The sequence below is a fragment of the Pelophylax lessonae genome (assembly GCF_965119305.1).
Source record: "Pelophylax lessonae genome assembly, chromosome: 1".
NCBI lineage: Eukaryota > Metazoa > Chordata > Amphibia > Anura > Ranidae > Pelophylax > Pelophylax lessonae.
The window spans coordinates 548350380-548372099 of NC_138768.1; positions in this window are offsets into that span (position 1 = coordinate 548350380).

Sequence of the window (21720 nt, forward strand, 5' to 3'; positions counted from 1 at the left end):
AAGTGCAGTGGAAGCTGGTGCGGTGGCTAGCACGAGTAGTGGCCCGCAGCCACCGCGTATTCGAAGACAGGCCCGTAGAGTCCATAGTGTCCTCCCTGAAGCGCTGGCATATCCTAATTGGCAGCCCACAGATTCTAAAGCGCCAGTACTTCCCCCATTCACTGCCCAACCTGGAATTCGAGTGGAAATAGCTGGTTTTAATCCCCTTAATTTTTTTGAGCTGTTTTTCACTGAAGATCTTTACAGATCTATTGTGGATCAATCAAATTCATGTGCATGTCAATTCATCGCCGCCAGCCCAAATTCACTCCTTGCCAGACCATTCGCCTGGAATCCTATAAGAGTTCCCGATTTAAAAATCTTTCTGGGCCTATCCTTCAACATGGGCATTACAAATAAGAATTAATTGCGGTTATGTTGGTCCACTGACCCAATTCATCAAATGCGCGTGTTCTCTGCTGCTATGTCCAGGGTTCGATATGAACAAATATTTCCGTTCATGCATTTCAACAACAATGAACTCTGTCGTCCTCGGGGAGTCCCTGAATATGATCGGCTCCACAAAATTCAGCCCCTCGTAGACCACTTCAATCAGCGGTTTACAGCCTTGTTTACCCCCGAACATGATGTCTGCATTGACGAGTCCCTAATAAAGTTTACTGGCCGCCTTGCTATGAAACAGTATCTCCCCAGCAAGCGTGCCAGATACAGGGTCAAGCTGTATAAGCTCTGTGACAGCGCCACAGGCTATACAGTTAGTTTCCATGTCTACGAGGGAAAAGATAGCTCTGTGGAGCCCCCCGGCTGCCCAGACTACATAGGGAGCAGCGGTAAGGTAGTTTGGGACTTGGTGTCACCCTTATTCGGAAAGGGGTACCACTTGCACGTGGACAATTTTTATTCAATTGTGTCACTTTTTAGACACCTCTTTTAATTACAAATTGCGCTTGTGGCACAGATGCGATCTAATCGCCGGGGCTTTCCCCAACGGCTAGCAAATGCCCCACTGAGTCCGGGGGAGAGAGCCTGCTTGAGGTGTGATGAATTGCTTGCAGTGAAGTGGAGGGACAAACGGAACGTTTTCGTTCTGTCCTCCATTCACCCAGACACGGCAGTCGAAATTACTGCGGTCACCGGTGTTGTTGTGGAGAAGCCCCTCTGTGTCCACGACTATAACCATAAAATGGGGGGGGTGGACTTCAACGACCAGATAATGGGACCATACTTAATTGCAGTTAAGGCCAGATGCTGGTACAAAAAAGTGTCTGTATACCTATTTCAATTGGCTATTTACAACGCTTTTGTCTTATATAAAACATCTGCTGGAACATTATCCTTCTTTTAATACCAAGAAGAGATAATCAGAGCCCTTCTGTATCCAGCTGGTGCTCCTGCCCATCTTCCCCAACCAGATGCAGTGAGCCGGCTGCATGAGAGGCATTTTCCGGAATTCCTCCCGAGTACCCCTACCCAAAGATACCCCCAAAAAAGATGCCGTGTCTGCAGCAAGCGCGGATTTAGGCGTGACACCTGAAATTATTGTCCCGACTAAAGATCTTTACAGATCTATTGTGGATCAATCAAATTTATGTGCACGTCAATTCATCGCCGCCAACCCAAATTCACCCCTTGCCAGACCATTCGCCTGGAATCCTATAAGAGTTCCCGATTTTAAAATCTTTCTGGGCCTATCCTTCAACATGGGCATTACAAAAAAGAATGAATTGCGGTTATATTTGTCCACTGACCCAATTCATCAAATGCGCGTGTTCTCTGCTGCTTTGTCCAGGGCTCGATATGAACAAATATTTCCGTTCGTGCATTTCAACAACAATGAACTCTGTCGTCCTCGGGGAGACCCTGAATATGATCGGCTCCACAAAATTCGGCCCCTCGCAGACCACTTCAATCAGCGGTTTACAGCCTTGTTTACCCCCGAACATGATGTCTGCATTGACGAGTCCCTAATAAAGTTTACTGGCCGCCTTGCTATGAAACAGTATCTCTCCAGCAAGCGTGCCAGATACAGGGTCAAGCTGTATAAGCTCTGTGACAGGGCCACAGGCTATACAGTTAGTTTCCGTGTCTACGAGGGAAAAGATAGCTCTGTGAAGCCCCCCGGCTGCCCAGACTGCATAGGGAGCAGCGGTAAGGTAGTTTGGGACTTGGTGTGACCCTTATTCGGAAAGGGGTACCACTTGTACGTGGACAATTTTTATTCAAGCGTGCCACTTTTTAGACACCTCTTTCAATTACAAATTGCGCTTGTGGCACCGTGCGATCTAATCGCCAGGGCTTTCCCCAACGGCTAGCAAATGCCCCACTGAGTCCGGGGGAGAGAGCCTGCTTGAGGTGTGATGAATTGCTTGCAGTGAAGTGGAGGGACAAACGGAACATTTTCGTTCTGTCCTCCATTCACCCAGACACGGCAGTCGAAATTACTACGGTCACCGGTGTTGTTGTTGAGAAGCCCCTCTGTGTCCACGACTATAACCATAAAATTGGAGGGGTGGACTTCAACGACCATACTTAATTGCAGTTAAGGCCAGATGCTGGTACAAAAAAGTGTCTGTATACCTATTTCAATTGGCTATTTACAACGCTTTTGTCTTATACAAAGCGTCTGCTGGAACATTATCCTTCTTTCAATACCAAGAAGAGATAATCAGAGCCCTTCTGTATCCAGCTGGTGCTCCTGCCCAACTTCCCCAGCCAGATGCAGTGAGCCGGCTGCATGAGAGGCATTTTCCGGAATTCCTCCCGAGTACCCCTACCCAAAGATACCCCCAAAAAAGATGCCGTGTCTGCAGCAAGCGTGGATTTAGGCGTGACACCTGTAATTATTGTCCCGACTGTCCTGGCCGACCTGGTCTTTGCCACGGTGACTGTTTCCGCCGCTACCACACACTAGTGGATTATTAGCGTAGGGTACAGCACTGGTAGTGTTTAGTAGAGATCGACCGATTACATATAGTGTGGATATGCACTTTACCCAATATATCGGAATTGGCCACCAAGGTGACCGATATTGCCGATATTTCGGAAAGTGCTTGTACCGGAGTGATGCCTGCAGCTAGAGGCATCACCCTGGTACCGGCTTCCATAGCCGACGGTCAGCTGTCTTGTAATGGCAACCGATGTGCCTGAGAAGCCGCTTGGCTGTCATTACAAGGAGTGAGAGGGGACGCCCCCCCCTCCCGCCATCTTCCGTGGCTCGCCCGGGTCTCCCGTCCCACCGGGAGACCCGAGCAACCAGCCTGCACGGCCGCTGAAGACCCAATCAAAGCTGCATTTGGCTCTGATCGGGTCTCCATGTAAAAACCCAGAAGTGATGTCATAGGTGACATCACTTCCGGGTACTGTCTGGCGCCAGATTAAAAAAAATTACAGCATTCAAAACAGCCAAACTTGGCATTTTGAATCCTTTTAAGTACAGAGGAGGGGTTTGGGGTCTTTTAGACCCCCAGATCCCTCCACAAGAGTACCTGTCAAATAAAAAAAAAAAAATGTTTTTTTTTTCTACGAAAATATCGGTCATTTTCGGCCTATACCGATATGCATTGCCAAAATATCGGTATCGGTATCAGCAATGAAAAACCGATCACTAGTATTTAGTAAATGCTAGTTTTTATAAAGGGGTACACAGTCAATAGAGAAACATCGCCCTATGCTATTACAAACAATACTGCAGTGTGCCAGAAGGTCAGATCTTTTAGGTTTTGTACTCACAAACCTCAGCTTGTGTAAGGCATGTAACGCAATCAAAGCATTTTTAAAGCTTTCAGCCAGCTTCCGGTGCTATATCGAACCTTTAGGTGCACATTCAGATTTAGCATGGTAAACACAGCTTTTAATGGGAGGGCTATTAGCAGAAAAGCTGTCTGGGACTCCTGAATGCAGCAAAAAAGCTTTGTAAAAGGTAGTTATTCCCTGTTCTGTTTCAACTACCAGTAGAGGCAATGATATAGTTCCTTAACCCAGTCTGTCTGGACAGTATTTCCACTTCCTGACTTGGCAGAATCCATAGGCATCTTAAAACTGTTTTGGCCATACTTCTTTTGTGGGTCACAGGAGTAAAATTACTTTTGTCCTTCTGTGAACCAGGGTCAGCTGATAGCGAGCTATCACAAAAAGTACCAAAGGACCACATGTGGCTCTTGGGTCACAGACTAGGCACCAGAGACTTAGGAAGTGCACAGGAAGACATGCATTTGGAGAAAGAACAGTAAAACACAACCATTGTGTAGCACCAGAAAGCAGAAAATTAGTAATAAGTAAATATGGCTGCTACCATGTACATCTATATTTATAAAACGACATAGTGATAAGCATTTTAAACAGTATAATACATTGTTACCATGGTTTACTTTAAACTGGTCTCTTTAACATGTATATTTAAAATCAAATTCCTTTTTTAAACTTAGGACCAAAACCAAACCATGTGCCACTCGGTGTACAAATTTGACATGCCTCGATGCTGGGATGAATTAATTCATATGTATGGGCCAGGGTAACCTCATCCTAGACTGACCAAACAAGAGGGCTGAAGATGACAAACTCAGAAGAAGAATGGGCAAAGATGTTGGCACCAGCAAGGGAGCTCCCAGACATCACATTGTTGGAGAGGAGGCATAGGAGGATTTAAGTTTGGCTTTGTCCTTAATATTCTTAATTATTGAGATCGGGAGCTAATACTTCAAGAGGCCTGTACTGTTAGTGAACTTTCCTTTAATGGCCCACATTCTGCTGTTTCCAGTTTTTTATCCCCAGAGATTCAGAAAAAAGGGCTAAGTTTCAAGATGTTAGGAAAAGGCTTTAAAAGCTTCAGTTTACTTATTTCTATCATGTATGATGTAAAGCTTCAAGTGGTGGCGGATGCGGAAACCCAATCTTTCAAAACCCCAGTGTCTGCTATTGAATGGTTGGATAGGTGGGAAAATCAATAGAGTCACTTGAAGAAGTCAGGAGATATTATTATTACTTTCCATGGCTTACATTATTATCCTTCCAAGAAAAGGAAATTTCAGACTGTAGTAACTTCCATTTATTTGCTTTATTTACCATTTGCAAACCATCCGGCTGAAGGTGCTGCATATTGGCTGTAGGCCTTTTCATACTCCTGCGGGGAGCTATTTGTTGTTTTGTTTTTTCTAGTGCACCTGCAATCTTAGGCTACATTCACACCTGAGCGTAGCGTTTTTCGCGCGTTTTTTACCGCGATTTTACCGCGATTTTTGCGGCGTTTTTTACCGCGATTTTACCGCGATTTTTACCGCGATTTTTGTGCAGGCGTTTTTAGATTGAATAGAGATCAATGGAAAACGCCTGTAATCTGCCCAAAAAGAAGCTCATGTACTTTTTTGAGCGTTGGGCGTTTTGTATACAGCGTCAAAACGCTCAGATGTGAACAGGGGCCATTGAAATGAATAGGATTTGTCTTGTTGGGCGTTTTGAGAGCTGATCCTAGAGCAGAAAAACGCCCCAAAAACGCCCCAAAACGCTCACATGTGAACGGAGCCTTAAGGTTGTGTATTAATCATTACTTTGATGTTGTTTTTGAATTTATTTTGTTGTTGTCTTTTTTTTTTTATTTATTTGTTTACTTTATGTTACAGCACCACACTGGGACATCTCCATGCTTGAATATCAACTTTCATTTTCATCAGCAGAGCATTATTTCCAGCAACTTACAATGTTACATTTTTCTACCAGCTTTTGACAGGTTATGTAATCAGATTAATATCTTTGGAATGTGCAAGGTACCAATAACTCCTTAAAGTATCAGTCTGCATTTAAACCCCCTTTAATTTGTCTCCAAGAGACACATACCACTGCTGAGACCATTACGTTTTTAGAACGGCATTGTATTCAATCCACCTATCACTTCTTCACACATACCCCTTCAACTGTGAATAAACCAAGCTGGGTATATTACCAAATATTTGTACAAGTACCATCAGAGAAGTAGTCTATCTATCACTAAGTTTAGGTGGATTACCCCCAGCATATTTCTACCCACTGGGGCTTGGAACAAATAAGCACAGAGCACAGAGAGGAGCAGAGAGCGGGGGGAAGTCCGGGCACAGCTCTCGGCCTCCTCTGTACACAGGAGTTATCTGTGCACTCTCCCTCCTATTAACAGAGGATCGCTGACATCTCAGGAAGGAGAGGAGCTGGGGGAGGGGGATAGAAAGCACAACTCACGCCTCCTCCTGGCTCTCTCCCTTCTTGGCGGCTGTCACTACTGTAAGGAAGAGGGGGGACTTGGGGGGTAATTGTGCTATGTGTAGATTTGGGAGCAGGAGGAGGGTTGTGCTAGGAGAGGGATTTTGGGGGGGGGGGGGGGTTATGCTGGGAGGGTGATGGGGGGGGGGGGTGTTGCGCTAGGAGGGGAGATTTGGGGAAGTTTGGGCTGGGAGGGGGATTTGGGTGAGGGGGTTTTGCTAAGAGCAGGGGTTTGTGCTGGGAGGGGGATTTGCAGGGGGTTGTGCTAGGACGGGAGATTTTTGGCATTTGTGCTGGGAAGGGGATTTGGTTTGGGGGAGTTGTTTTAGGAGGGGGGATTTATGCTGGGAGAGGGAATTGGGTCGGGGTAGGGTTGTGCTATAAGAGGGATTTTTGCTAGGAGGGGGATTTGGGTGGGGGATTGTGCTAGGGGGGCGGGTTAGGGGGGTAGTGCTAAGAGGGTGACTTTGGTGAGTGATTGTGTTTGGAGGGGTGATTGGGGGGGGGGTTTGACTAGAAGGGGGGATTTGTGGCAGTTTGTGCTGGGAGGGGGATTTGGGTGAGGGGGTTGTGTTAGGAGTGGGGGCTTGTGCTGGTAGGGGGATTTGGATGGGGGATTGAGCTAGGAGGGGGGATTCAGGGGGGGTTGTGCTAGGAGGGGGGATTTGTGTCAGTTTGTGCTGGGAGGGGGATTTGGATGAGGGAGGTTGTGCTAGGAGTGGGGGTTTGTGCTGGGAGGGGGATTTGGGTGGGGGGTTGAGCTAGGCGGGGGGATTTAGGGGGTTTTGCTAAGAGAGGGGATATGTGGGAGTTTGTGCTTGGAAGGGGAGTTGGTTTGGGAGGCTTGTGCTAAGGGGGGGGGGGTTGTGCTATAAGGAGGGGTTTGTGTTGGGAGGGGGATTCGGGTGGGGGGTTGTGCTAGGAGGGGGGTCTGTGCTGGGAGGATGATATAGGTGGGGGTTGTGTTAGGAGGGGAGATTTGGTGGAGTTGTGCTAGGAGGGGAACACGGAAAAAAGCGTGTGCGCTCAGATGCACCTTCTGGTGCGAACGGGCCATCAGACTGGTGTGCCCCGGGATTGTTTGGCTGAAAAAACTTAGAAAAACACTGGTCTATCTTACACCTATTGTAGACTGGTTCATTCAATATGCTTATCTTGTATAACTTCAACTACTTACCGACCGCTCACGTTGCTGCTACTGCAACAGCTCAGCTGGGTCTGGCAACGTAGACCTACGTTGCGCGCATTCACGGCTCGCAGGGCGCGCGGTGTGATTGGGCTCAGAAACAATCAGTCACCAGATGCAGACCAATGCATTGATTTTTGGTCTGGATCTGGTGATCAGTTCTGCCCAATGGCATCATGTCCCCTGCCTGTGTCATGTAAACACAGACAGGGAAAGTGATGTAATTTTCCCTCCTGGAGCCCTTTCGGTTCCAGGAGAAGAAAGAGAGACATCTAAAACGTGAGTTCCACCAACAGTACACTAACACCACCTCACATAGGCACACTTTGACCCCTTGATCACCCCTGATCACCCCCCAAACCCCTCACAGTGTACACTATATACAGTGGTATACAGATCTTTTACTGATCACTGTATTTAGTGTCACTTGTCACACTAAATCGCGCTTGCGCTAGGCCCAAATAGGTTTAGGGCACCCACCATCTATCCTCTAATAAAGTTTTAACCCCTTGATCTCCCCCAGTCAACCCCTTCACTCCCTATCACACAGTGCACTAATATATACAGTATACAGGTAACTACTGATCACTGTATTTATTGTCAATTGTGACCCTAATTTGCGCTTGCGCTAGGCCCAAATAGGTTTAGGCCACCCGCCATACATCCCCTAAAAAGGTGTAACCCCTTGATCTCCCCAGTTAACCCCTTCACTGCCCTGTCACAGTGTTTACTTTATACAGTGATTACCGATCACTGTATTAGTGTCACGGGGGACGCTAGTTTGCGTCAGGGTCCCACCACACCACCGTTATTTAGCGTCAGTTAGAGTCAATTACACTAATACACACACATACACCTCCATTACTAGTATAGTGTTTGAACAGATCAATATCTGATCTGTTTAGAACTATATATTGGTCAACTACATATTGGTCCACTGACCCAATTCATCAAATGTGCGTGTTCTCAGGGAGACGACCATCAACTGCCCCCTTTCTCTCCGCCGAGTGACCTGTCTCCCTGCCTGCCGAGATCACTCTCCCTGGGCTTAGATGAAGAGGAGATCGCGAGGGGGATGGATCTCTCTTGCTCCCCGGCCGAGTTCTCCTATACAGGACACACTCAGACCTCTCTTCCTGCCAGCTTGGTCCAGGTGCCTGCTTCACACCACACAGTGAGTAACCTTGAGACTGCAGTTCACACCAATGTGCCCCTTTCCGCCCCACAGTCAGAACAGGCCATCTGGGCATTCTTGCAGCAGCTCCCCACAAGAGCAGACTTTGAGTCCCTGGCTAACAGGGTCGAGACAGCTTTGAGGGGTGAGGTGATGAACCTTAAACAGGAGGTCACAGATCTGGATGCTAAGGTTACTGCTGTGACACAGGAGTGTGGGACCACATCCCAAGCTGTCCAAGCTTTGCAATCCTCCCATACAGATCTGGCTGATCAGGTTACCAACTTGCACTTACTTCTCGACGACCTGGAGAACCGTAGCCGGCGACAGAACATCAGACTTAGGGGGATCCCAGAGTCATTTGAACAAGGGGCGCTTCGAGCTACAGTGACTTCCATCTTCAACAGGTATTTGGATCGCCCCCCTGAGACGAACATTGTCATTGACAGAGTCCACAGGACTCTGGGTCCTCAATCCACAACTTCGGATAGACCCAGAGATGTGCTGTGCCGCCTACATTCTTATAATCTTAAAGAGGAAATCCTTCAGAGGGCCTGGCAGGTGGGCATTTTGGAGTTTGATGGGGCCGCGGTCCACCTGCTGCCTGACGTGTCCCGCAAAACACTGCAAATGCGCAGATCCCTTAAACCCTTGCTGGAGCGGTTGGGGGCACAGGGTCTCACCTACAAATGGGGACACCCCTTTCATGTCATTGTGAAAAATGGCAACAGATCCTTCTACCTGCGTCACCCTTCTGGCCTTCCTGACCTTTTTCAGTTCGCTGCAATGGAACCCATGCAGGTGCCGAACTGGCTTACATCAGCGGGCACCCCGGAGCCGCGCACCATTGCTTCCAGAGGGGACCCTCCTGAAGATCGCTACAACCGCCGCCCACGGAGGGGCAGGCGCCGAGGCTCCAGACGGCCCACACCGTGAAGAGTTCCTGGTTACTCACATGGGGTCTGCAAGTTCCTGTTCGCTCGCTTTTTCTGAGCGACTCCCATGAGTTCTTGGGAAATGACTGTCCGTACCCGCCACTGTTAGATGTTACAATTGACTGATCTCTCCACCCGCTTTTTTCTTTTTGTACATTTGACTGATCTCTCCACCCACTTTTTTTTTTTTTTTGCCAAAAGTTGCCCACAGCCGGCTCGGGTCTCGGGGCTGGCTACACATTACTTTACTTTATATGAGGTTCTTTTTCCCTTGTTTTGGAGGCCTCACTTGACTTTTTTTTTTTCTCAGTATTGTTAGTGGGTGGGGATAGGGTGTGGCTCGGCCGGTTCCGGGGATGAGTCTTAGTGGGGACGGGCGAATGGAGATGACCGGGCCCCCGACTCTGGCTGAGCTCCTCTGGTGGGATTTGTGCTATGGGTGGGGGACTTCGTTTTCTCCTTCAGGACTGTAGCTTTTTTTGCTGTTCTCCAGGTTCTTTTGCCCCTGTGTTGTTTTTCTACTGTGACTTTTTTTTTTTTTTTTCCACTGTCCTGTATAAGACTTGGTCCTTCCGATGTCTGTTGGGTGGCATGTCCATTGGTTATTTTTGCTGTTTTACTTTTTCTTTTATTTTTTTTTTTTTTTTTTATTATGGTGGGGGAGCCACACGGCCGGGGCTCTGAGCATACCCGTGCTTTGCCACTTCCCTCTCTAGGCCGCCTCTACCCTGGTGGTAGACGAATATCTCGATAGAGATTTCTTGATAGTTTGAGTATTTTTTTTTTCTTCCCGTTTCTTCTCTTTCTTTTCTTGCTCCTTTGCACTTTTTCTCAGCCTAGCCCCCCTCAGTCTTTTCCTCTACTCCCCTTCTTTGTGTTTTTTTCTTTTTTTTTCTTTCTCCTCCCTCCTCGTTACCCCCCTTCCCCCACGCTGTCTTGGACTGGTTCTTGTCCTCAGTTGTGTTGGAGATCATGGCCTTGAAAGTTCTTTCTTGGAACGTAAAGGGCTTGAACTCGCCTGAAAAGCGAACGAGTTGCCTTTCGGAACTCTGGCGTCAGAAGGCGCAGGTCGTCTTCTTACAGGAGACTCATTTTCGGAGCGACAAAATACCAAAACTTTGCAACAAACGGTTTCCAACGGTCTACCATAGTTCTTCAGCGTCCTCTAAACCCAAAGGGGACCAGTATCCTCTTAGCGGGCTCTCTCCCCTGGCAATTCCAGGACGTGCTGTCCGATCCGGAAGGGCGTTTCCTTTTGCTTAAAGGCTCGATCTATGATCATAAGGTCACACTAGCTACTGTTTACCTACCCAATAGTAGCCAACTTCCTGCCCTGGAAAAGTTCCTTGCCACTTTAGATTCCTTCCTCGAGGGTACTTTGATCTTGGGAGGGGACTTCAACTTTTGCCTGGATCCACGGGTGGATTCCTCTGGGGGTACCTCCTCTATGTCGAGCGGCGTGAGACGCCGCTTGCACGAATTATTGCACTCCCATCGTTTAGTGGATATCTGGAGGATCTTTCACCCCCGGGAGAGGGATTACACCTTTTATTCCGTGGTACACGACTCTTATACCAGGATCGACTTTTTCTTGCTTCAACATTCGTCCATTCCGTTAAATTCCAAAGCTGAGATTGGGCATATCGCCTTGTCGGACCATGCCCCCACGGTGTTGGAACTCAACATCCAAAACTCCCATCCAACCACTCCTTCTTGGAGGCTGAATGAAGCGCTCTTGCAGGACCCCGCCATAGTCACGGATGTCCTTGCAGAACTACAGGCGTTTTTTGCTGCCAACATGGACTCGGTAGACAATCCCCTTTCAGTTTGGGCGTCTCATAAGTGCGTTATTAGGGGAATCTTGATTAAGCACGGCCACATTGTAAAAAAAAAGAGAATGGAGACTCTCTCTGGGCTCCTGTCACGCCTTCGGCGGTTGGAGAGTAGCCATAAAGCGGGTTCGGATACGGCCACGGCCGTGGAGTTGTTGGAGGTTCGAGAAGCTATACGGGAACACTCCCTCTACGAGGCAAAACATGTCTTGGTGAAGGTTCGACGGTCTTTTTATGAATACGGGGACAAGTGCAGCCGCTTGCTCGCTAACGCCCTGAGAGCGGGGAGGTCCTCTACCTTCGTGTCTGCCTTGTCTACTCCGACGGGCACGAGGATTCATTCCACCCCGGACCTGGCGAAGGCCTTCCGCGATTTTTATTCTTCGCTATATAACATTGATAGAGTGCCGGCCTCGCCCTTGGAGCCTCAGATCCCTCCAAGTCTGGCCTCCTACCTTCGCGAGGCTAACCTTCCAACCCTCACCGCTGAGGAAGTGGAGGACCTCTCTCAGCCCATTTCGGTGGCAGAGTTTGGGGCGGCAATTGCGTCCACTTCTTTACGCAAAGCACCTGGCCCTGATGGTTTCTCGGGAACGTATTATAAGACCTTCCAGGATGTTCTCGCGCCACATTTCGTTAAAGCTTTCAATGCCATTACGGACGACAAACAGGTACCGTCGGATATGCTGAGAGCCAGCATAACGGTCCTCCCCAAACCAGGCAAGGACCCCCTTTTGTGTGGGAGTTATAGGCCGATCTCCCTGCTCAATTGCGACGTCAAGCTTTTCTCTAAGATCCTGGCAACTAGACTGGCTCCGTTGATGCCGCGTCTTGTCTCTTTGGACCAGGTTGGCTTTATTCAGACACGTGAGGCTAGGGACAATACTGTTCGTTCCCTTAACATTATAGAGAGAGCACAGAGGCTTCGCACACCGCTATTGCTCCTGTCTACAGATGCCGAAAAGGCGTTTGACCGGGTGAACTGGTCTTTTCTTCATGCCACGCTGCAACATGTGCACCTGCCGCCCCCGATGCTGTCCTGGATAGCCTCGCTATACTCTACCCCCACTGCGACGGTCCACGTCAACGGGTTTAGCTCGGACCCCTTTCCTATAGCCAACGGCACCCGACAGGGATGTCCCCTGTCTCCGTTGCTATTTGTTCTGACATTGGAACCGTTCCTCCAACACGTCCGGGATAATCCCTCGATCCAGGGTGTACGTACAACTGACTGCCATCATAAAGTGGCTGCTTACGCAGACGACTTACTTTTTTATATCACCAAACCTCTCATATCCCTTCCTTCTTTACTTGCTGAGTTGAGCCGCTACTCTTCACTGTCCAATTTCAAGATCAACCTCCAGAAATCGGAGGCCTTGAACGTTTCGATTCCCACGGCGACTATTTCGGCCCTGCGCCCACACTTCCCGTTCCGATGGGCCACGCGTTACATTCAGTACCTAGGCACGAAGATCTCTGCAAACTTGTCTGAGGTCTTCTCCTTGAACTTTCAGCCCTTCCTAGGCACTCTGTCCGGAGACTTACAGAAATGGGACTCGCTGGCATTGTCATGGTTTGGTCGTTGTAATGTTTTGAAAATGAATGCGATGCCCCGGTTGCTTTACCTCTTGCAGGTACTGCCGATAAGACTGCCTCGTATCTTTTTACACTCGGTCCGCTCAGCGTTTATCAAATTTGTTTGGCATGGTCGGCATCCCCGTCTTGGAGTCGACGTGTTGGTACGTTCCAAGGACAGGGGGGGTATAGGCTTTCCGGACCCTGCCTTATACTGTACTGCTGCCCACATGACGAGGGTCCTGGACTGGTGCAGACACAAGTCCCTTAAGCTTTGGGTCCAGTTGGAACAGGAGGCATGTGATGCACCGCTCGCGGGATTGCCCTGGACAGGGCGTCATCACTTGGCCACCGTCTCGGAGCACCCCTTGATAGGTGCCACCCTGGCCGAGTTGGACAGATTCTACCGCATGGCCTCCTTGGAGGGCCATCCTTCTCCTATGTCTCCTATTATTGGACATCTGGGCTTCCAGCCCGGGCTTGCGGATGCGCATTTTAGTCTTTTATCTGCCACTGGGTTGGTTCGCGCTTCCCAACTACTGAGTCCCGGGGGGTGGCGCGTAGATCGTATTCTGCCTCCTGGCCAACCCCCCTCTTTCCTTAACCAATGGCGCTCTCATCAACTTTCGCATTTCCTGCACTCACAGCCACATTACTCGTCTTTCCAGCGTGATCTACACGCCTTTGAAGAGCTGTGCCTGGGGGAGGGACCGATCCGTGGATCCCTTTCCAACTCCTATAGGCTCCTTTTGGAGCTTAGGGCGGGATCTGAGCCCCCTTTTCTTGCTAAATGGGAAAGGGAGCTTGGAGCTACTTTCTCTGTCCCTCAGCGGGAGCGCATATTGTATTTTGCGCACAAGTCCGCACTCAGCAGCCGATATCAGGAAACTACATATAAATTGATGACCAGATGGTACAGAACGCCATCGATGTTGGCCAAATACTTTCCTCAACAGAGTGACCGTTGCTGGAGGTGCCATTCCTCCGAGGGCACTCTCTTGCACATTTTTTGGGATTGTCCCGTCCTTGCCTCCTTTTGGGACCCAGTACTGCAATTCATTCAGAAATTCACGGATGTGGCTTTGCAGGGGGATCCTAAGGCAGTGCTGCTTAACCTCACGCCTATGTCTAAGAAGAGATACAGCAAATCCCTACTCAAATACCTCTTAAGCGCTGCGCGAGCCTGCATTCCAGCTATGTGGAAACAGCAATCTGCCCCCACGGTTTCGCAATGGCTTGCCAGGGTGAGCGAACTCGAGCATATGGAGGAACTTACGTCCGAACTCCGAGGGACGAGAGAGGCGCACAGGACTAGGTGGATACATTGGAACCTATTTCGAGTCTCCGAGGAGTACCTGCCATACTCTGACCCACTGTAGGGGGTTGGTGCCGCTTGAGATGTAGCAACTTTTGCAGCCCTTTTTGGGCGCCCTTCTGGCCAGTCCGATCCCTTCAAAAATTCCCGTCCGGGTTGGCGTGGGGGATTTGCACCCTTTTTTTTTTTCTCTCTTCCCCCCTTGCCTTTCCCTCTGTTTAATCCTTCTTTCTATCTTTCCTACAACGTTCTTTCTTTTTTTCACTCTGGTAACCTTAAAGTGAAAAAAAGTAAAAAATTTCAGGATGCACACAGGCTCAGGCGCCTGCCCACCTGGAGTACGGTTTCTTGTTCTCCTTCACTTGCTGGTTTGCTGGTTTGACTTTAGAGGCGTCATTCCCGGGGTAAGTTTGCCTCCCTTACACGGAGGACCTGGGAATGGCGCGTTCTCTGCGTAAATGTAATTTAAAGTAGCGGATCACCTTTTTATATTTTCTCATACTGTCCGCTTTTGGTTCTCCGCACTTTTGTGTTGTAATGACAAACCTGTTGTTTCATGAATCTACATATTTGCCTGTTGCCTGTATTGTATTCTTTAAATAAAAAATTTGAAAAAAAAAAAAAAAAAATGTGCGTGTTCTCTGTTGTTATGTCCAGGATTCGATACAAACAAATATTTTGGTTCATGCATTTCAACGACAATGGACTCTGTCGTCCTCAGGGAGACCCTGAATATGACCCGCTCCACAAAATTCGGCCCCTCGTAGACCACTTTAATCAGTGGTTTGCAGCCTTGTTTACCCCTGAACAAGATGTCTGCGTTGACGAGTCCCTGATTAAGTTTACTGGCCCCCTTGCTATGAAACAGTATCTCCCCAGCAAGTGTGCCAGATGCGGGGTCAAACTGTACAAGCTGTGTGACAGGGTCACAGGCTATACAGTTAGTTTCCATGTCTACGAGGGAAAACATAGCACTGTGGAGCCCCCCGACTGCCCAGACTACATAGGGAGCAGCTTTGGACTTGGTGTCAACCTTATTCGGAAAGGGGTACCACTTGTACGTGGACAATTTTTATTGGAGCGTGCCACTTTTTAGACACCTCTTTCAATTACAAAATTGGTGCTTGTGGCACCGTGCAATCTAATCATCAGGGCTTCCCCCAACGACTAGTAAATGCCCCACTGAGTCCGGGGGGAGAGAGCCTGCTTGAGGTGCGATGAATTGCTTGCATTGAAGTGGAGGGACAAACGGAACATTTTAGTTCTGTCCTCCATTCACCCAGACACGGCAGTCGAAATTACTACGGTCACCGGTGTTGTTGTTATGAAGCCCCTCTGTGTCCATGACTATAACCGTAAAATGGGAGGGGTGGGCTTCAAGGACCAGATGATGGGACCGTACTTAATTACCCGTAAGGCCAGACGCTGGTACAAAAAAGTGTCTGTATACTTATTTCAATTGGTTATTTACAACGCTTTTGTCTTATACAAAGCGTCTGCTGGAACATTATCCTACCTACACTACTAAGAAGAGATAATCAGAGCCCTTCTGTTTCCAGCAGGTGCTCCTGCTCAACTTCCCGTACCAGATGCAGTGAGCCGGCTGCATGAGAGGCATTTTCCGGAATTCCTCCCGAGTACCCCTACTCAAAGATACCCCCAAAAAAGATGCCGTAATTATTGTCCTGGCTGTCACACTTACACAGGGTCTCAAAAGATGTTCGATGGCTATCGTCATTTTGAAAGATCCTAACCTGGAACCTGGAACTTTGACGTTGAAGAAAAAAAAGTGTAAAAAAAAATACAAAAAACATAAAAACAAAATAAAAATGAAAAAAAAAACATAAAATAAAAAAGCCAAAAATAGTTGTCGTCTGAGTTATTTTTCTGTTCTTACTCTGCTCTTCTACTTATACTCTTCCTACTTTTACTGTTTTTCATTGATACTTTTCAGGTACCAATGTAATGTTTTATGTTTACTGTTCACTTTGGGTGGGTGGGTTTGGATGTTTGGGCGGTTAATGGTGCGTATACTACACAATTTTCCTGCGGAGATTTCTGTTACGTACTCTTTTTTTCATTCAGCCCACATGCTGCATGAAAAAAAAAAAAAACTTACACTATATGACAAACAAGGACCAGCAATGTACTGGTACGTTGCTGGACTTTGAGTGGTTATACCAGGATGATGCCTGCAGATTTAGGCATCATCTTGGTATTGTTTTTTTACAGCCAGCAGTCGGCTTACATGTAAAAGCAATCCTAGCAGATAATTGGCTGCTAGATTGCTTTTACAAGCAGTGGGAGGGGACTCCCCCCCCCTCCCGCCGCCTTCTGCGTTTTTTCTCGGGCTCTCCTGTCCCACCGGTTAACCCGAGAGTGCAGCCGGTGGTTCAGTTATCTAACCATAGAGCTGATTGGAGACGAGAATGGCTCCAATCATCTCTATGGCCTAAGATACCGGAAGCTACGAGCATTTCATGACTTCTGTTTCGCCAGAAATAAGCAGGGCTATTGGGAAATTGGGAAAGCATTTTATCACACCAATTTTGGTGTGGTCACATGCGTTAAGGTCAGAGGAGAGATCTAGAGTCTAAAAGACCCCAATTTTTTTTAAAAAAGAGTATCTGTCACTACAGATTGCTATCATAGGCGATATTCAAATTCACAGTGACAATAAAAAAGATAAAAAAAAAATAAATGAAAGGAAAGGTGTCAAAATAACATAAACAAAAAAAATCAAGCCCCCTTGTCCCCCCGTGCTTGCGCGCAAAGGCGCATGCAAGCGTTGGTCTACTGTCATATGTAAACCACAATTGCAGCATGCGTGTGATGTATCCCCGCGAACTCCAGGTCGAGGGCAGTAATTCTTGCAATGCAGATAACAGAAAAAAGCCACTCAGGTGAGGTAAAGTACTCTGGTGCAGGTCGGATCCGTCATCCAATAGTCCAATAATCAAAAGAAGAAATGTGACCGCACTCAGGAGAAGATGAAGATGGAAGTGTTTAATTCACCGTACAATTGAATATACACAATGCTTCAAATAGACATGGGACAGGTAAATGCGTTTCACGATTCCAAAGATCGCTTATTCATTACCAATAGTGGGAGATTGGTGAGAGAGCCGCATAAATAGGCAGCCGACAAATCAGCTAAAACAGATTGAGGGAAGTGATGAAACACACCCGGAATCTAATGATTAGATATAAAGCACCTGCGGGTCAGTCACCTCAAACCCACTAAAAAACAAGACCGAATACAAAAAATGCACACAATATATCCATAACAAGAAAAAACATTTTTATAAAATCAAAAACATGTAAATGTGTCCAATATTGAACCTACCCCTAATGTGCATTAAGTTTGAATAGACAAAAAAGTCTAATATGTATTACACACATAGATAAGCAAAAAGTCGCACCATACATGTTTAAAGAGCCGAAAAACTTAATTGGTATAGAAAAAGGGAAGAAGAAAATATATTTGTAAACAAAGAATTTCATAGAAGAATGAATGTGAAAAATAGAAAATGTGTTGTATATATATATATATATATAAAATGTATATACAATAAATGGAATGAACTGGATAAATACGTTTATATAAACATATAAGGGGTTATTAATGATATGAAGTGAAAAATAAATGAAAAAAAATGTAATAATAAAAGAATATAGAAATACAGTATATCAAATATAGTATATCAGACCTCAAGATGTTAAGAGTGACATGTGTGTGAATTTAATTGAAACTAGAAAATGGTATGTTACGATAAATAAATAAGAATAAATGAAGTGAAAAAAATATATAAGTGAAAAAATATAAATGGAAAGTATATTTAAGAAGATAGTTTCAACAAGGGGACCTATAGCCAAATTCAAAAAGAAAAGAATAAAGCAGAAAAAGGCTGGGACCAATGTATCAATAAGTGCCTAATATACATAAAAGTATGCAGATATAAAATACACATTAAGGTCACGACGACAAAACAATAGGTCCCCATCGAGTTTGTCTAAAAAATGAAGAAAAAGAACAATATATATATATATAAATATAAGTAAATAAATAAATGGACGGATAAATAAAGAGATAAATAAGGGAAATAAATAGAAAAACCCCCTAGGGGGAGGAACCTTATTGGACACAAGTACAACATAGTTAATGTATGCAAATATGCACACACAATATATCATAGTATCCCTTTATCCACATCCAGGTAGACAAATGAATCTTCAAATCTATAAACAGTCAGTACAATCCATATTATTCAAATCAAAGAATACATGATAAGAGGTGTGAGTTATAAAAGAACCTCCCTGGAATAAATGTGATTTGGTCACTATGTCTAATTATAAATATGTTTTAGTTAAATAAATAGTAACCTTTATATTCATCATCTCCATCATTATCAAAAATATCCAATTATATATTATTAAAATTAGTTTTAGTAAATGTAGTTTAATAAACATATTAATAAGTCCTAAATCTTCTAAAGAGCCTTGCTACTAGAGAACCATCCAATTGAAAGTCACTGGGCACATCGATAGATAGAAAGTAAACAAAAAAGAAAACTAGACTGATAATTAGCTTGAAGATTTGTAAATCTCTCACTAGAATGAGATAGGTTGGGTATAGGTTGTAAATCCAACAACTGTCCTCATAGACCCTACATACATCGACAAGAATAAATCTTTCAATGTGAGAAATGGGGGAAGATATATATCCAACCATCCCGCCAGTGGCTGAATGTCACTGTACGGGAGAGGCTGAAGAAAAAGCCAAAATAATGGTGAGAACACGTCAAACAAATGTCAGAAAAAAAAAATATATATATATTTATATATACAGTATATATATATATGAACCTGTATATGAGCAATGTATATATATACATATAAAGATTAAAATAAAACATACATATATAGAAAATGCTCAAAGGTAGCCATCCTTAGCATGTATTAATTTACACGTAATCATCGAATGGCAATATGTAGAACAAATCTCATGTTTTACAAGAAAATTGGGAAGGGTTTCACTCATAAAAATGAGTGACATCCCATTCAAAATTTAAACCAGACGGTATACGTGTCTGGAGTCTAAAAATCCAGAAAACCTCTTTTCTGCATAAGGATCGAAAGATGTCACCCCCCTCTAACAGGTATGATAATTTTGTCTATAACTTGAACTTGAACTAAAGAAATGTCCCCCCCATGTACATTATTGAAGTGACGGGCAACATTAGTGGATTTTAAACCTTTTATGTTGAGAGATGTAGAGATGTTCTCTAAAGCGATCTTTTATATTTCGTATGGTTCTGCCTACATACTGAACAGAACATTTTTTACAAGTGATAAGGTAAACAAGGTATTGTGTATTGCAGTTATAGAATCTGTCAATATGGTACAATTTATCACATGTAGAAGATTTAAAGGTATCGTTTAGTATAATGTGTGGACACGTCAAGCAATCCTTCATGCCACATTTATAGTTGCCTCTGCAATGAAGCCACGTAGGCGATTGTGTTCTTCTGTTAGAAGAAAAATAGCTGGGTGAAAGAGAGTTGATTAGAGTGACAGCTCTCTTAGCTACTATGTTAACACCATCCTTAAGCACATTGGCACAGATGTCGTCAGCATAAAGAATCAGAAGATACTTCTTTACAATATTTCTAACCTTGTCAAACTCAAGACTATAGGGGAAAGACAAAGTAATGGATGAGGATGGTTTAGATTTATGTAAAAAATGTTGCTTTTTATTGTGGGCTCCATTTGTAAAGCCACTGTTGCGTTCCTGAGACTTGGTAGTATGTAAAAGATCTGCACGGTCCTATTTCAGAGCCAGATGATAAGCTCTGTTGATCATCCATTTATGATATCCTCTATTGAGGAATCGTGCAGGTAAAATGCAAGCTTCTCGTTTGTAAGATGATAGGCTACTTCAAATTCTACGAAGTCTCAGGAATTGTCCCACTGGTATACCTTTTATAGTAGTGGGTGACTCGATTTGGCATGCAAGAGACTGTTACCCGACAAAGGCTTTCTATACAGGCCAGTGACCACCTTTTTGCCCTCATGGCTTAAGGCAACATCCAAAAATTCTATCCGGTCTGCATTTCTATGTCCAGTAAACCTGAGGTTTAAGTCATTGTCATTCAAATACATCAAAAAATCATCTAAATTGACATTATGATCGCAGACAAAGATCAGATCGTCTATGTACCTGTAATACATAGCGATCTGATCTCTGTAGGGATTCCTACCGCCAAAGATGTGGGACCTCTCCCACCATCCCATGTAGAGGTTGGTGAGGGAGGGAGAAAACTTGGCTCCCATAGCTGCCCCACATCTCTGGAGGTAGAAATCCCCATCAAAGAAAAAATAGTTGTGAGTCAACAGGAAATGCAGTCTCTCAAGGATAAAAGATTGTAGCAAACTGGACAAACTAGTATATTGTTCAAGAGTGAATTTAATTGCATCTAAAGCTAAAGTATGTGGAATTGAGGAGTAGAGGCTGGATACATCGCATGTGATCCAGACATACTCCTCCTTCCATGAAAAATTATTCATAATGTTCAACAAACTATTGGTGTCCTTTAAAAATCCTGGGAGGGACTGCACTATGTCCTGGAGTTGGCCATCCAACCATTCCCCAAGGCGCTCATTCAGGGAACCAATACCGGAGACTATTGGTCTCCGGAGTACTGGATTCGTGCCTTTATGGACCTTGGGGAGATGGTGGAAAATTGGGGTCACTGGAAATTCAGGTATCATTTTCTCAGACTCTCTAACAGAAAGAGCTCCTATGTTAACCCCCCCCCCCCCCCCCCTGTCTACCAAGGATAACAGTTGTGCTTTAAATCTGTTAGTGGGATCACATCTCAGAATGTTGTAAGTGTCAGTATCATTTAATTGCCTGAGCGCTTCATCTCTATATGTATCTGCATCTAATACTACAACTGCTCCTCCTTTATCAGCATTTCTTATTATGATGGATGAATCATCCTTTAATAGTTTAAGAGCTTCTCTTTCACTAATTGAAAGATTATCTAATGATCTGTGAATAAATGTAGGAGTAGTAGTAGCCAGATTAAAGATGTCCTTCTCCACTAAATTTTGAAAAGTATCCATGTCAGGGGAACGTGATTGAATAGGATAAAAGTCTGAGAAAGCAGATAAATGAACCCTCTTAGTATTCTGATTGTCCTCTGCGTGTATATCGCTGTCAATGGCCAGATCTTCCAACTCAATGATGGCACAATTCTCACGAAAAGTGAGAGATGGAGAAATAGGGATTGATGACATCAACAGATCGCTTGGTGATTCCTGTGAACCAACTTCTGAACTAGTATTGTCACTATTGAAAAAATGTCTTTTAAGTGTCAAGTTGCGAATGAATCTGTTGACATTAAGTATAACATCAAAGGGGTTAAAGTGAGCTTGAGGGCAAAAATTGAGGCCTCTGGAAAGAAGACTAATTT